Source organism: Loxodonta africana, chromosome 14 (assembly GCF_030014295.1).
Source record: "Loxodonta africana isolate mLoxAfr1 chromosome 14, mLoxAfr1.hap2, whole genome shotgun sequence".
In the NCBI taxonomy this organism is placed as follows: Eukaryota; Metazoa; Chordata; class Mammalia; order Proboscidea; family Elephantidae; genus Loxodonta; species Loxodonta africana.
Window position 1 is genome coordinate 15552527 of NC_087355.1, and position 14770 is coordinate 15567296.

Consider the following 14770-nt stretch of genomic DNA (forward strand, 5'->3'; position numbering starts at 1 on the left):
GAAATTAGCTTAAAAAGAATTCAAAGAAGGGAATGAAGCCAGTAGCTATAAATCGCTGATTGCTGAAGCTGAATGACATATACATGATTCATTGTACTATGCCTTTTACTTTTGTGTACATTTGACATTTTCCATAGTTTAACAGTTTTAAAAACAAAACATGAAAAAGAGCTCTGCAGGTCAGGGTCAATCTCAAGAGTTGGTTTATAGAAAGGATTGTCACAATCTTTGCAAGGCAATGATCCTTTGGTCTACTGGAGGCAGATCTTTTTGGCACCTTGTACACTGATCTAAGAAGAAAATAGTTTCAAGGCTCAGAATAGCCAAACATACTGCATAATGTATGGTGAAATAGCTAACAATTCTTCATTGGGCACCATGGTTTCACTCATTTACACTGGTTACATGAATGAAGCATATTAAAACATAACCCCATTCCTGCAATATCTGCCTTTAACACCAATTAGAAATTGTAAACCAATGGGCTTGAACTATTAGTCATTAACAGGCATCGCTGAACTCTCACCTTATGTGGTGTAAGGTTGGTCCAGGAATTAGCCTTGACTAGCTGTCCTGTGGAAACCCTGGTGGCATAGTGGTTAAATGCTATGGTTGCTAACCAAAAGGTCAGCTGTTCAAATCCACCAGGTGCTCCTTGTAAACTCTATGGGGCAGTTCTACTCTGTCCTGTAGGGTCACTATGAGTCGGAATCAACTGGATGGTAACAGGTTTTTGTTTTTTTTTTCTGGTTTGGCTGTCCTGTAGACATATCTCTCCCAGACATATTAAGCCTCAACTTCTCTTTAAGACATATCTCTCCCAGACATATTAACCCTGGTGGCATAGTGGTTAAGAGCTACAGCTACCAAATGTTGGCAGTTTGGATCCACCAGACACTCCTTGGAAACCCTATAGGGCAGTTCTACCCTGCCCTACAGGCTCGCTATGAGTTAGAATCTACTCAACGACAATGGGTTGGTCTTAAAGCACCCTCACATAGGCACGTCACTGGCCTACCCAGTGGTCTTCTACCACGCAGAAGATTCACCATGTTATATTTTCTATAGAGAAGGAATCACCTAGAGCTATTCAAGTCCATCAACAGATGGGGCAATCATTAAACCTAATAAGATAAACTGGCTGACAGACCATATGGACATATACTACCTGAAAAGGTAGACAGGACCTGGGGAAGAAAGTTAACAAAGCTAAAAAAAAAAAAAAAAGCCTGTTTCTTATTTCACGAAACACTGAACTCAACCACATGGGCTGACTGTATAAACTTCTTGGCTATTATTCATTGGGCCCTTGTGATAAGCTAAGTAGGCACTGTCCTTCACATTTTACAAATGTTACACAATTGGCCCCCAAGGCTACCCTTTAAAGCAGCTAATGTCCTCACTGTCCAGGTCAGGAAATTGAGACCGAGGGAGGCTGACTGCTTACTCAAGGCCACACAGCTGCTAAGTGGCAAAAACATATTTTGATCATGGTTCTGTCTGGCTTCAAAGTCCACGTTCTTTTTACAAAAATACCCTGCCTCACCACCATTTACCAATATGAGTAATTGGGAATCTGACCTTTTGTTAAATCTCTACAAGGAGGGTAATAGCTTGCCTTGGTCACCATTCTATTGTCTAATATACACCAAATAACTGACAAATCTCTTTGCCTAAATAAATGCTGGGGGGAAAATGACTTTATACACCTATAATTTCCAGTTGGGAATTTGGAGGCACAGAAAGGTCAAGTGACTTTTTCAAGGCCACACAGTGAATAAGAAAGAGCTCTGATTCTTTCCACTCTATTCAATAAAAACAACTAGCAGATGAAGTTTCAGTTATTCTGGATTCTGCCAAAAAAACTGGGTAAAGAACTCCAGAATAAAACACATTAAAAAAAAAAAAAAAAAAAAAACTGGACTAAACCAAATGCTAAAAAGTTTCCTGAACACAACCAAACACTTTGAGGGACAGAGTAGTAGGGGTTGGGGAGCATGGTTTCAGGGAACATCTAGGTCAACTGACATCACAAAGTTTATTAAGAAATTGTTCTGGAAGGCGGAGCGAAGATGGCGGAATAGAGAGACACTTCCAGTGAGCCCTCTTTACAACAAAGGCCTGAAAAAACAAGTGAAACGAGTATATTTGTGACAAGCTGGGAGCCCTGAGCTTCAAAGGCAAGCTTAGAAAGCAAACTGAGGTGCTGGGGGAGGAAGAGACCGTTCAGAAGCGGAGAGGAGTTACTGGACCTGAATCGCGGGGAGCCCTCAGGCACCACTCCCGGACTGGCAGCGGCGGTGGGCTCGTCCTAGCGTTCGGCTGCAGTTTCCTCAGGGAGAAGCAGCAAGCCATACAGCCAACTCACACCTCCGGAACCTGAGGAGAACAGCACTCTCGGCAAAAGCTAAGTACTTGCATGTATTTTAACACGGCACCCCCCACCCGCAAAATGGCTTTAGTAGCTGAATTCCCTGGGCCTGAGACAGTCACTGTTGAGCACCTAGAGCCATCCTCCCAGCCATGGGGAAAGAAAAAGTTTGCATTTGGCGGGAAAGGGAATTTGCTAGCCCCACTAACTGGGGAGCTCAGGACAGAAGCAGCTCCTGTGTAGGCATAAACCGTCCGTGGACTTTGACCACTTTTCCCTTCTGCATGTACCTGTGTGGGCCTATTTTGAGAGAATAGGCCCTTGCTGGCAGACCCCAACCATTTCAGCTGTGTGGTAGAAAGGTGGGTGTTTGATGTTTAACACTGCTTTGCCTATTAAACAAGGTCCCCACTTACCCACATCAGGGACCTCAGGACTGGTAGCTCCGCTCAGGTCACCCAGGCACCCGCGACAGGGGTCCAAAGATAACTGGTACCTCACAGTCCTTACAAACAAAAACTCTGGGTGCCCATGGTCCATCTACAGAACCCACCCACCCACCTGCACGCTCTAGGGAACAGGGACGCGCTTTCCTCATAGACACTTGGGGGTTGGTTCTCAGCCCCCTGCCTTGTTCAGAGCATGAACCCCTGCTGCAATCAGATACTGGTATATATGCCAATCACCCCTGCCTCTCTAAGACTGTAGGACAGAGCCTGTACCACACACTTGATGATCAGATACCTGGAAACCTGAGCAGAATTCATACAAGAAAACTGAATGGACTCCTAGACTGATATACCTGATAACAGCTCTAGCCATCTGGGGACCAGACGTCAGAGCTCCAAATGCGAAAATAATCAAGCTAGCTCACTCAAGCAACCCATAAAAAAAAAAAAACCCATAGGGGTATACCAAAACAAAACAAAGCAAGCAGCTATGAAACAGTAAGCAAGCATAAACTAATAATTTATAGAGAGCTCGGAGACAACAGTCAATATCAAGTCACATAAAGAAACAGACCATGATCACCTCAACAGGCTCTCAAAACAAAGAATCCAGGGATCTTTTAGATGAAACTGCCTTCCTGGAATTACCAGAGACAGAATACAAAAGTTTAATATACAGAACCCTTTGAGACATCAGGAAGGAAATGAGACAATACGCAGAACACGCCAAGGAACACACAGATAAAGCAACTGAAGAAACGAGAAAGATTATTCAGGAACATAATGAAAAGTTTAATAAGCTGGACAAATCCATAGACAGGCAGCAATCAGAAATTCAGAAGATTATCAATAAAATTACAGAAGTAGACAACTAAATAGAAAGTCAGAGGAGCAGAACTGAGCAAGTAGAAGCTAGAATTTCTGAACTCGAAGATAAATCACTTGGCACTAATATATCTGAATAAAAATCAGATAAAAGAATTTTTTAAAAAAGGAAGAAACCTTAAGAATCATGTGGGACTCTATCAAGAGAAATAACCTATGAGTGATTGGAGTACCAGAACAGGGAGGGATAACAGAAAATACAGAGCAAATTGTTGAAGATTTGTTGGCAGAAAACTTCCCTAATGAGAATATATCTATCCAAGATGCTCATCGAACTCCACATAAAGTAGATCTGAAAAGAAAGTTACCAAGACATATTATAATCAAACTTGCCAAAACCAAAGATAAAGACAGAATTATAAGAGCAGCTAGGGATAAATGAAAAGTAACCTAAAAAGGACAGCCAGTAAGAATAAACTCAGACTACTCAGCAGAAACCATGCAGGCAAGGAGGCTATGGGTTGACATATTTAAAAAATTGAAGGAAAAAAGTTGCCTGCCAAGAATCATATATCTAGCAAAACAGTCTCGTAAATATGAAGGTGAAATTAAGACATTTCCAGATAAACACAAGTTCAGGGAATTCGTAGAAACCACACCAAAAACTACAAGAAATACTAAAGGGAGTTCTTTGGTTAGAAAATCAATAGTATCAGGTATCAACCCAAGACTAGAACACTGGGCAGAGCAACCAAAAGTCAACCCAGACAGGGAAATCCAAAAAAACAAAGCAAGATTATTAAAAAAAAACTCAAAACAGGGTAACAGCTATGTTATTATATGAAAGAAGGCAACATTAGAATAATAAAGACGGATTAAGAAATGTAATCGCACACCTTCCAAATGAAGAGGAAGATACAGCGATACAAAGAAATAAAAGTTAGGTTTAAATTTAGAAAAATAGGGTAAATAATAAGGTAATCACAAAGGAGACAAACTATCCTACTCATCAAAATAAAATACAAGAAAAAATAGAGAATCAGCAGAAACAAAATCAACAACAAATATGAGAAAGGGACAATATATAAAGAAAATCTACTCAGCACTTAAAATTAAGTGGAAAAAAGAAACTGTCAACAACACACAAAAAAAGACATCAAAATGATAGCACTAAATTCATACCTATCCATAATTACCCTGAATGTAAATGGACTAAATGCACCAATAAAGAGGCAGAGAATGGCAGAATGGATTAAAAAACAAGATCCATCTGTATGCTGCCTACAGGAGACACACCTTAGAGACACTAACAAACTAAAACTCAAAGGATGGAAAAAAATATATCAAGCAAACAACAATCAAAAAAGAGCAGGAGTGGCAATATTAATTTCTGACAAAATAGACTTTAAAGTTAAATCCACCACAAAGGATAAGGTAGGACGCTATACAATGATTAAAGGGACAATACACCAAGAAGATATAACCACATTAAATATTTATGCACCCAATGACAGAGCTGCAAGATACATAAAACAAACTCTATCAGTATTGAAAAGGGAGATAGACAGCTCCACAATAATAGTAGGAGACTTCAACACACCACTTTTGGTGAAGGACAGGACATCCAGAAAGAAGCTCGATAAAGACATGGAAGATCTAAATGCCACAATCAACCAACTTGACCTCACAGACATATACAGAGCACTCTACCCAACAGCAACCAAGTATACTTTCTGGTCTAGTGCACATGGAACATTCTTTAGAATAGACCACATATTAGGTCATAAAGCAAGCCTTAGCAGAATCCAAAACACTGAAATATTACAAAGCATCTTCTCTGACCATAAGGCCATAAAAGTGGAAATCAAGAACAGGAAAAGCAGGGAAAAGAAATCAAACACCTGGAAACTGAACAATACCCTGCTCAAAAAAGGCTGGATTACAGAAGACATTAAGGATGGAATAAAGAAATTCAGAGAATCCAATAAGAATGAAAACACTCCCTATCAGAACCTTTGGGACACAGCAAAAGCAGTGCTCAGAGGCCAATTTATATCAATAAATACACACATCCGAAAAGAAAAAAGGGCCAAAATCAAAGAATTATCCCTACAATTGAACAAATAGAGAGCAACAAAAGAAACCCACAGGCACCAGAAGAAAATAATAAAAATTAGAGCAGAACTAAATGAAATAGAAAACAGAAAAACAATTGAAAGAATTAACAAGACCGAAAGCTGGTTTTTTGAAAAAATCAAGAAAATTGATAAACCACTGGCCAAACTGATAAAAGAGAAACAGGAGAGGAAGCAAATAACCCGAATAAGAAATGACATGGGCGCTATTACAACAGACCCAACTGAAATTAAAAGAATCATATCAGATTACTATGAAAAACTGTACTCAAATTTGCAAAGCTAGAAGAAATGGATGAATTCCTAGAAACACACTACCTACCAAAACTAACACAAACAGAGGTAGAACAACGAAATAGACCCATAACAAAAGAAGAGATTGAAAAGGTAACCAAAAAAGTCCCAACAAAAAAAAAAGCCCTGGTCTGGGTGGCTTCACTGCAGAGTTCTACCAAACTTTCAGAGAAGAGTTAACACCACTACTACTAAAGGTATTTCAGAGCATAAAAAGAACGGAATGCTATACCAAAGCCAGGTAAGGACACCACAGGAAAAGAAGATTATAGACCTATATCCCTCATGAACATAGATGCAAAAATCCTCAACAAAATTCTAGCCAATAGAATTCAACAACATATCAAAAAAATAATTCACCATGACCAAGTGGGATTCATACCAGGTATGCAGGGATGGTTCAACATTAGAAAAAGAATTAATGTAATTCACCACGTAAGTAAAACAAAAGTTAGAATCACATGATTTTATCAATTGATGCAGAAAAGGCATTTGACGAAGTCCAACACCCATTCATGATAAAAACTCTCAGAAAAACAGGAATAGAAGGAAAGTTCCTCAGCATAATAAAGGGCATTTATACAAAGCCAACAGCCAACACCACCCTAAAGGGAGAGAGCCTGAAAGCATTCCCATTGAGATGGGGAACCAGACAAGGATGCCCTTTATCACCGCTCTTATTCAACATTGTGTTGGAAATACTAGCCAGAGCAATTATGCTAGATAAAGAAATAAAGGGCATCCAGATTGGCAAGGAAGAAGTCAAAGTATCTCTATTTGCAGATGACATGATCTTATACACAGAAAACCCTAAGGAATCCTCCAGAAAACTACTGAAACTAATAGAAGAGTTCAGCAGAGTATCGGGATACAAGATAAACATACAAAAATCAGCTGGATTCCTCTACATCAACAAAAAGAACATCGAAGAGGAAATCACCAAATCAATGCTATTTACAGTAGCCCCCAAGAAGATAAAATACTTAGGAATAAATCTTACCAGATATACAAAAAAAAAAAAAAAAATACAGTACACTTCTGCAAGAAACCAAAAGAGACTTACATAAGTTGAAGAACATATCTTGCTCATGGATAGGAAGACTTAACATAGTAAAAATGTCTATTCTACCAAAAGCGATCTATACATTTAATGCAATTCCGATCCAAATCCCAACGACATTCTTTAATGAGACAGAGAAACAAATCACCAACTTCATATGGAAGGGAAAGAGTTCCTGGATAAATAAGGCATTACTGAAAAAGAAGAACAAAGTGGGAGGCCTTACTTTACCTGATTTTAGAACCTATTATACCGCCACAGTACTCAAAACAGCCTGGTACTGGTACAACAACAGATACATGGACCAATGGAACAGAATTGAGAATCCAGACATAAATCCATCCACATATGAGCAGTTGATATTTGACAAAGGCCCCAAAACAGTTAAAAATGGGGGAAACGACAGTCTTTTTAACAAATGATGCTGGCATAACTGGATATCCATCTGCAAACAAATAAAACAAGAACCATGCCTCACTCCATGCACAAAAACTAACTCAAAATGGATCAAAGACCTAAATATAGAATCTAAAATGATAAAGATCATGGAAGAAAAAATAGGGACAACGTTAGGAGCCCTAATACATAGGATAAACAGTGTACAAAACATTACTAAGAATGCAGTAGAAAAACTAGATAACTGGGAGCTCCTAAAAATCATACACCTATGTTCATCCAAGGACTTCAACAAAAGTGTAAAAAGACTACCTACAGACTGGGAAAAAGCTCTTAGCTATGACATTTCCAATCAGCGTCTGATCTCTAAAATCTACATGATACTGCAAAAACTCAACTACAAAAAGACAAATATAGCCCTATTTAAAAATGGGCAAAAGACATGAATAGACACTTCACTAAAGAAGACATTCAGGTAGCTAACAGATACATGAGGAAATGTTCACGATCATTAACCGTTAGAGAAATGCAGATCAAAACTACAATGAGATTTCACCTCACTCCAACAAGGTTGGCATTAATCCAAGAAACACAAAATAATAAATGTTGGAGAGGCTGTGGAGAGATTGGAACACTTCTACACTGCTGGTGGGAATGTCAAATGGTACAACTACTTTGGAAATTGATTTGGTGCTTCCTTAAAAAGCTAGAAATAGAACTACCATACGATCCAGAATCCCACTCCTCGGAATATATTCTAGAGAAATAGGAAACAGATATATGCACACCCATGTTTATTGCAGCACTGTTTACAATAGCAAAAAGCTGGAAGCAACCAAGGCGCCCATCAACAAATGAATGGATAAATTATGGTACATTCACACAATGGAATACTACGCATCGATAAAGAACAGTGAGGAATCTCTGAAACATTTCAAAACATGGTGGAACCTGGAAGGCATTATGCTGAGTGAAATTAGTCAGTTGCAAAAGGACAAATATTGTATAAAACACTATTATAAAAGAACTTCAGAAATAGTTTAAACTGAGAAGAAAACATTCTTTTGTGGTTATGAGAGGAGGGAGGGTGGGAAGGTGGGACAGAGGTATTCACTAATTAGTTGGTAGATAAGAACTACATTAGGTGAAGGGAAAGACAACACACAATACAGGGGAGGTCAGCACAACTTGACTAAACCAAAAGCAAGGAAGTTTCCTGAATAAACTGAATGCTTTGAAGGCCAGTGTAGCAGGGGCAGGGGTTTCGGGACCATGATTTCAGGGGACATCTAAGTCAACTGGCATAATAAAATCCATTAAGAAAACATTCTCCATCCCACTTTGAAGAGTGGCATCTGGGGTCTTAAACACTAGCAAGCAGCCATCTAGATGCTTCAATTGGTCTCAACCCACCTGGATCAAAGGAGAATGAAGAATACCAAGGACACAAGGTATTTATGAGCCCAAGACACAGAAAGGGTCACCTGAACCAGAGGCTACATCATCCTGGGACCAGAAGAACTAGATGGTACCCGGCTACAGCCGATGACTGCCCTGACAGGGAACACAACAGAGAACTCCTGAGGGAGCAGGAGAGCAGTTGGATGCAGACCCCTAATTCTCATAAAAAGACCAGACTTAATTGTCTGCCTGAGACTGGAAGGACCCCGGTGGTCATGGCCCTCAGACCTTCTGTTGGCCTAAGATAAGAACCATTCTCAAAGCTTACTCTTCAGATATGGATTGGACTGGACAATGGGTTGGAGAGGGATGCTGGTGAGGAGTGAGCTTCTTGGATCAGGTGGACACTTGAGACTATGTCGGCATCTCCTGCCTGGAGGGGAGATGAGAGGGTGGAGGGGGTTAGAAGCTGGTGAAATGGACACAAAAGCAGAGAGTGGAGGGAGAGAGTGGGCTGTCTCATTAAAAAAAAAAAATTTTAGGGGGTGAGTAATTGGGAGTATGTAGGAAGGTGTACATAAGTTTTTATGTGAGAGACTGACTCGATTTGTGAACTTTCACTTAAAGCACAATAAAAATTATAGGAAAAAAAAAAAGAAATTGTTCTGCATCCCACTTTGATGAGTGGCATCTGGGGTCTTAAGACATAGTGACTGGCCATCTAAGATGCATCAATTGCTCCAAACCCACCTGGAGCAAAGGAGAATGAAGAACAACAAAGGCACAAGGAAAATATCAGCCTAAGAGACAAAAGAGCCACATAAGTCAGAGACTCTATCAGCCTGAGAACAGAAGAACTAGATGGTGCCCATCTACCACCAATGACTGCCCTGACAGGGAACACAACAGAGCACCCCTGACAGAGCAGAAGAAAAGTGTGGAGCAGGACTCAAATAAATGTAAAAAGACCAGGCTTAATGGTCCGGATGAGACTGCAGGAACCCCCGAAGTCATGGCGCCCTGGACCCTCTGTTAATCCAGAACTAAAAGAATTTCCAAAGCCCACTCTTCAGACAAAGATTAGACTGGACTATGGGATAGAATATGATACTGGTGAAAAGTGAGCTCCTATTCATGACAGTCTAGCCCACTCTCAAGAAGTAGGGATTATACAAGGCATGACTACCAGGAGCAGGGATCACTGGAAGCCATCTTAGAGACTGCCTATCATAGAGTTGTATACAGAGAATTAAAAAGCAACATAATATAGTTCCTAGCTCTGTTCACTGAGAGAGGCAAGATGGAAAGACATTCCAGTAGCAATAAGTACATTTAGTGCCTAGATTTTGGTTTCTAAAACCATGACACCTTGGAGAAAAGGTTGGTTCTAGGGTCAGGAAAAATACAAAATGAGCCTGGGGCATCTTGTAGCTCCAGAAAATAAGGTGATCAAAATACAAAAGGATAGTGGCTTATCAAAGGGACCCAGGAGTCAACCTAAACGAGCTCCCAGTGACCAAAGGTGGAACAATTTAAGCAACAATATAAAATGCAGAGTATAAAATGTAAAACAAAACATAAAGTAAATATACATGAGTCCATGTTGATTGAATAAATTTTTAAAAAATGAGGTAGAAGAGACAAATCTCCCTTACAGAAGAATTTCAGATAATTTATGTACTCTCTTCTCTAGGGGCTGAGGCTTAATTCTCTCTCTCCTTGAGTATGGGGAGGCCTTTGTTACTTGATTACAAAGAACAGACTATGGGACAGGTAGAAATGCCCACAACTTTACAGTGGAGAACCTAAAAGCACTACCATGGTCAGGTAATCAAAGTTAATACCACTAGCAACAAGTCATGCTGATATAAAAACCTCACCTTGTGGTATTTTTCCCAAACCCAATATCCTCAGTCTAATCATGAGAAGAACATCAGCAAACCCAAATTGACGGACATTCTACAAAACACCAGACCAGGACTTCTCAAAACTGTCAAGGCCATGAAAAATACGGAAAGACTGTAAAAGACCAAAGGAGACTAAGAGATATGACTAAATGCAATGTGGGCTCTTGGACTGGATTCTGGTACAGAAAAAGAACATCAGTGAAATCTGCATAAAGTCTAGAGTTTAGTTAATAATAAGGTACCAAAGTTGGTTTCTTAAGTTTTGACAAATGTACCATCGCAATGTAAGATGTTAACATTAGGAAAAGCATTAGGGCGAGGAGTATATGAGAACGCTTTGTATCATCTTTGCAACTTTTTCCTAAATTTAAAATGATTCTAAAATTAAAAAATTACTGAAAGGGGTTAAAAAAAATAAAGCAGCCAGCTTACAATTTTGAAAGTGTGATGGCTAGAGACTTTGCCCTAGATTAGCTTTTGGCTCAGCACATTTCAAACTGTTTCTCCCCCACTAGCCACATACTTCTACTGCCAGACACCATGGATCATGTCCATAAGACCTTTGTGTCACCGTGCTAAGTGAGCTGGCATGGAGCACGGCTAGTATTCCTGGAAGCCATCCCAACACCAGGAGAGCCAGCAGCAACGTGAAGTGGCCCAAGCTCAACTCAGCACTTTACCTCAGCCAGATCCCAAGCATGTCTAGGGCCACTTCAGGGCCTTAAGTTTTAAGGAAGGCAAGTTGGAATGCAAAAAAGACAGATCTTAACCAATCCCTCAAGGAGATGGATTGACACCCACCCACTGCCCATGAGTCGATTCTGACTCACAGCAACTCTACAGGACAGGGTAAAACTGCCCTATAGGGTTTCCAAGTCTGTGAATCTTTATGAAAGCAGACTGTCACATTGTTCTTCTGCAGAGCTGCTGGTGGGTTGGAACCACAGAGCTTTCGATTAGCAGCCAGTGCTTCAGCCACTGCACCACCAGGGCGCCCATGGATTGACACAGTGGCCGCCAGCAATGGACTCAAACATAGCAACATCGCGAGGATGGTGCAGGACCCAGCAGTGTTTCATTCCGTTGTCCATACGGTCGCTGTGAGTCGGAACCAACTCCATGGCACCTAACAATAACCTCCAAACTCACTTGAGGGGTGCTTTAAGACACCTCTCTTTTAAAAAGTAAAAAACAATACACGAGCATGTGAACTCAGTGCTAGTTTCTCTCCTTGGCCTTGAAAAGGGTTGGTGCAACTCAGGGTTCCTGTACCAGAAGCTTCTTCAGCTTCGCAGTAAATCTACCCTATAAAGATGACAAAGGAAGAAACAAGTGGCCTTTGCCTGAAATGCCCTTCTTCTCTCTTATGCGTCCAGCTCAGAAGCTCCTGCTCTTGCATAAAGCCTCAGCCCAAGCACTAGCTCCTCCCCGAAGTGTTCTCTGAGTCCCCAGGCCGGCTCAGGCACTTCTCTCAGGCTTCCTCACTACTTCCATGGTAACATTTATTTTATCTCCCCATTAGCCTTTTGGCTCACTATGGGCGTGGTTCAAGGCTTTTTTTTTTTTTTTATCTCTGTACTGTCATAGTGGGTGCCCAAAAAGCCGTTGTTGAGTAAATAAATTAATGCCCTTTCTGAAAGAGGGATACCCTCGCCAGGAAGAGACTTGCGCAACCCCAAGTAAGAACATCAGAGCTTTGGTGGATGGTTAGAGACCTCGGAGATCAATAGCCATGGGCGGGTAAGAGAGACAGCCAATCAGCAATAGCCTCTTAAAACGCGATATACAAATACCGGCTTCTCACCCTAGACATGATTCATTTTATCACGCCTAATACTACCAGGCAAAATATAGTGCTAGCTATAAATGTAATATTTTCACAAGTTATTTGAAATCAAGAGTGTTCTAAAATATTGAACTATGAAAAAAGCATGCGCCCCGAACCAACCGTGCTAAACAAAAGCTGGAACTGAAGGCGGTAAGGCCCAACCCTTATCTTCCAGGGACTTTTGTACTGCTCCGCACCCCCACTCCCATACAAACACACACCGGATGTGAGGTCCGCATAAACTGGGTTTCACGTGTGTTAGGTTAACAGCTTCTTTCAGGGTAATACACACTTGCGGCTACATTCAGAACGTAGGTCTTCCTACACACCTACAACATGAAGTTTTCAGACAAAAGTATTCCCAGGGCAGAGCAGTAAAGCCACGACGCAAGCTTTGCGCGAAACCTCACACCGCGCGCCGAGCTCTGCGCACGCGTACACCAGTTCGGAGGCTGCTGCCAACGCTTTGGCCAGTCTGCCGGTCTTCCGCCAGGGACGCCTCTTCGCCACGCCCTGTGCCCGCCTCCGAGCCACTAGAAGCATCTGATTGGCCAATCTTTTCCCGGCTGGGGGCGGGGGCTGGATGATTGGCAGCAACGCACCCGGACGGCCAAGCCAGAAACCCGAGTAGCTCAAGAAGGCGCTGGCTGCCGCGCGGTCCGGGTAAGTGGGCCTGGGGACTCGGGCAAGCGGTTGGCCGTGGGGTAGAGGAAGCGCCCTCGAGCCTGACGGTTGTGGGAAGCCCTGCAAACAGGCAGGCCAGGAGCTGAAGGAGCGGGGTTCTAGAGTGCGCGGAGGCCGGCGGTTGGGTGTCTGCCCCGTGGCTGAAAGGAGGCGGAGACGTTTTCGGGCAGCCAGGTGGCCGAGGGCCCTTGTGGATCTGGAGCTTGGGCGGGCGCGGAGGGACGTGGCCTGAGTGGCTCCGAAGGGTGGGGTCACCCGTGCACCCCTATATCTCCTGTCCCCCCGCCCCGCCCCCGCCCCGCCTCCGCCCCGCCCCGTTTTTCGGAGTCCGCAGTTCTCGCGCTGGTCGCCAGGCGGCGGTCCCAGTAGGGCCGCCTTTTGCGCTGGTTCCCTTGGGTGTTTCTCTTTCCCGGGACTCGGGGAGCCAAACGACTGCGGGTGCAGCTCCAGGCCCCGGCCTCCGGGACCCCGGGAGGAGCACTACACCCACTGGTCTGCCTAGGAGGTTTAACCGGCTTCAGCAGGCTTTGTGTCGCTGGTTCACTTTCCGCCTCGCTGAAATCCCAAATGTATCTTCCTGACCACGGTTAAGCCCCAAAGAAAAGTCGACCTTTAGACATTAAAAAAAAAGTTTTTTTAAATAAGGAAATCTTCAAACTATGCAGAATTAGAGAGAAGAATATAATGAACTCCGCGTACTCATCACCCCAAAACCAAAAAACCAAATCGGTTGCCTTCAAGTCCATTCCGACCCATCACTCAATTTCAGCAATTATCGCTGCATAGCCAGTCTTGCTCTCCCTCTCCGGGTTATTTTGAAGTAAGTTCTGGGCATATCATTTCATAACGTACACATTTCTATGGCTCCCACATGGTCAGTAGTCATACCTCTTTTCTGATCGTTTGCTTCCCGGAGAGGTTGCGTAAGCTAAGGCACAATATAAAGATTAATTTAAAAAATCCACTGCTGTCAAGTCGATTTCGAGTCATAGCGACCCTGTAAGACAAAGTAGAACTGCCCCATAGGGTTTTCAAGGCTGTAAATCTTTACGAAAGCAGACTGCCGGATCTTTCTCCTGCAGAGCAGCTGGTGGGTTCCAACCTCAGACCTTTTGGTTAGCAGTGGAGCGCTTAACCACCGCACCACCAGAGCTCCTAGATAGCTCTAATTCAGTTCGTACTATGAGAATGTAGGCACTTCTCCGACGGTCCAGTTTCACAACCCCGTGCTCAGGTTTTCTAAATCACTGAAAGTTACCAAAAAATCTGTAGTCTTGGCAGTAGCATTATTGCTTTTGAGTAATAATAAAACCACTGCCGTGGAGTCGATTCCGACTCATAGCGACCCTATAGGACAGAGTAGAACTGCCCCAAATGGTATTGATAATTTCTGTTTATGGAATTCTTACACATGAGGCAC

At 42.3% G+C, this 14770-nt stretch overlaps 1 protein-coding gene across 1 annotated transcript in view; it reads left to right on the plus strand.

Annotated features, from left to right (window-relative positions):
• Positions 1–12659: 12659 nt before the first annotated feature.
• The window catches only part of MTFR1 (mitochondrial fission regulator 1), an 81140-nt gene continuing 79029 nt past the window's right edge, over positions 12660–14770 (plus strand). Inside the window, exon 1 of the mRNA XM_064267762.1 lies at positions 12660–13329. The gene's annotated coding sequence lies outside the window, so the exon portion shown is untranslated. The remainder of the gene's footprint in view (positions 13330–14770) is intronic.